This window comes from Phascolarctos cinereus, unplaced genomic scaffold, assembly GCF_003287225.1.
Source record: "Phascolarctos cinereus isolate Bilbo 61053 unplaced genomic scaffold, phaCin_HiC Scaffold_726;HRSCAF=1367, whole genome shotgun sequence".
NCBI lineage: Eukaryota > Metazoa > Chordata > Mammalia > Diprotodontia > Phascolarctidae > Phascolarctos > Phascolarctos cinereus.
The window spans coordinates 98970835-98973157 of NW_027556098.1; the positions used below are offsets into that span (position 1 = coordinate 98970835).

Genomic DNA, 2323 nt, shown 5'->3' on the forward strand with positions numbered 1-2323 from the left:
AATTGAATTCTTTGGAGCTGAAGGGTAGGGAGGTGGGAAAGGTTCTCTCTTCCAGCCACTCCCTGGTCAGCATAAACATTTATGATTTTTTAAAAATTTTTGAACTTTTCCTACTAAGTTTCAACACCACAGATGCCCTGGAAGTCAGAAGTTAGTAGGGCCCAGAGCAGTCGTTTTTGGCAGAATGCTGCCAGAAAGTACAAATCATTTAGGAAAATAAATGATAAACGAGCTGTTTTAATAGTAGAGGATTAGGGTTCAAGTCATTGTTCTTTTTTTCTTTTCCTATGATTTGTGGGGACTGGAAGGACAAGTTGATCTCTCAGATGACTGTCTCTCTTGCATCAACACAGTCATTTTTCAATATTACAAATGTCTCAGGAAGCAAGGTGTTAGGTTAATGAGTAGAGTCTGGTTATCCGTTTTTGTCCTTATACAGGTTGTTCCCCAAGTCTTAAGCGTATTCCCTCTCCCCTTCCCTCTGTCTATATTATATTATATATTATTACCTGGCAATCTACCACCTAGTGATAACTATTGGTCAACTATTATCAATACACTAATGGGTGCAAGAACCCTGGGAGTGGAAGCACCCCCCCAGACCAATGATCCTGCTTCTAGACAGTGCTCATAGGTATCACCCTGGGCATCAACTCTTGTGGAAAAGAGCCTAGCCAATCCCCACCAACTGTCAATCAACTGCCACACACAGGGCAGGAAAGCCAGACTAACCAAAGTAATAAAGCATCCTGAGAAAGAGACAGGTGCCAGGAAAGTCAATCCAGCACTACCACCTTAACCATCTTCCCCATCAGACCCCAAGGGAGATAGCCCAGGACCCTGAACTGAAGAGTTCTGAGAAGAGCAATGTTTCCTTCTCAGGGCCCTAAACCTTCATTCTGGGAGGCAACCTCTGCTATAGATATGTAGCCTGGGAACTACACCTTCAGGGATCACAGGCATAGGAACTGAACATAAAGGAAAGAAAGTTCTTGCCACCAAAATCTTTAGCACTGTCAAATTGTTCAATATCAGAAACTGATATGATTTTATCAGTGGAAATGACATTAAAAAGGAAGTATTGACATCTGTTTTGCCACTGTGCCCTAAGAACCATGGGACCTCTTCATCTGACTTGAAGGTGAACCCTTATGTCTTGTCTCCCGCTTCAAATGTGAGTTTTTTGAAAGCAAGGCCTTTCTTATTTTTCTATTTGCACCTCCAGTGCTGAGCTTAGTGCTTTATATGTAGTAAGAACTTAATAAATACTTTCCATTCATTCATTTTTGCCTCTTAGATTCCTTAAAGGCTCATCTCAAATAATATTTCTTACAAGAAGCCTTTCTTGATTCCCCTAGTTGTTAAAACTTTCTCTCTCAAGTTGGTCTTTTGCTAAAACATTTACATACTGTAGCCTCCAGAAGAAAGAAACCCCTTGCATGTAGGGACTTAATTTTTTTTTTCCAGTATGCAGTATAGTGCCTTATCCATAAGTATTTAATATACTTCATCTGGCAGTAATTCAGCTTAGATGAGCATCTCCCACATTCAATAATAAATTCAAAACAGTACATGACAATAATATTAAAGATCACGCGAGGTATTTACTCTTTAGGAGGTCACAAATGTGGTAAAGATGGCTCAGCAGTTCGTGAATAGCAAGATCAAAGCTGATAAGGTGGGGGTCTTCATCAAACCCACCTGCCCTTAACTGCAGAAAAACTGTGGAGCTTCTCAAGCAGCTGCCTATTAAACCAGAGTCCTTGGAATTTGTCGACATAACCGCCCACAGTGATACCAATGTGATCCAAAATTATCTGCAACAACTAACAGGGGCAAGAACCATGTCTCGGATATTTATTGGTAAAGAGTGTACTGGCGGAAACTCGGATCTCACAACCTTGGAACAGAATGGCCAGTTGCTACAAAAGCTTCAACAAGTTGGAATGTTACAGTAACTTCCAGGTACTTGGAAAATGGAATCTTATATGATGTGCTGAAACACACACCAATTTTGCTTCTCTTTCAACACCTCCTATCCTGCCAGAACATTTTATTTTAATTTCTAAAATGTGAAACCGGAAAATTTTTTTTTCCTTCTGGAAATGTTACTTCTCCTATTATCTTTCACATTTCCAAATGATGTAGTATCTTATAACCTCATAGCCAGATCAATATTAAAAGGGCATTCAGTCACCCCAAATCCTATGGAAGAACTTCAGAGCACATTACTCTAGTCCACTATTTTCTTCAGTCTCCATCTTGTGACTCCAAACATTATGAGATAAAAAAAAATTCTGGTTTAATCTTCTAGCTTCTAAAG

General features: G+C 39.7%; 1 pseudogene; it reads left to right on the forward strand.

Annotated features, from left to right (window-relative positions):
* The first annotated feature begins 1615 nt into the window (after nt 1–1615).
* Nucleotides 1616–2066, forward strand: LOC110217534 (glutaredoxin-1 pseudogene; annotated as a pseudogene).
* The last annotated feature ends 257 nt before the right edge of the window (nt 2067–2323 follow it).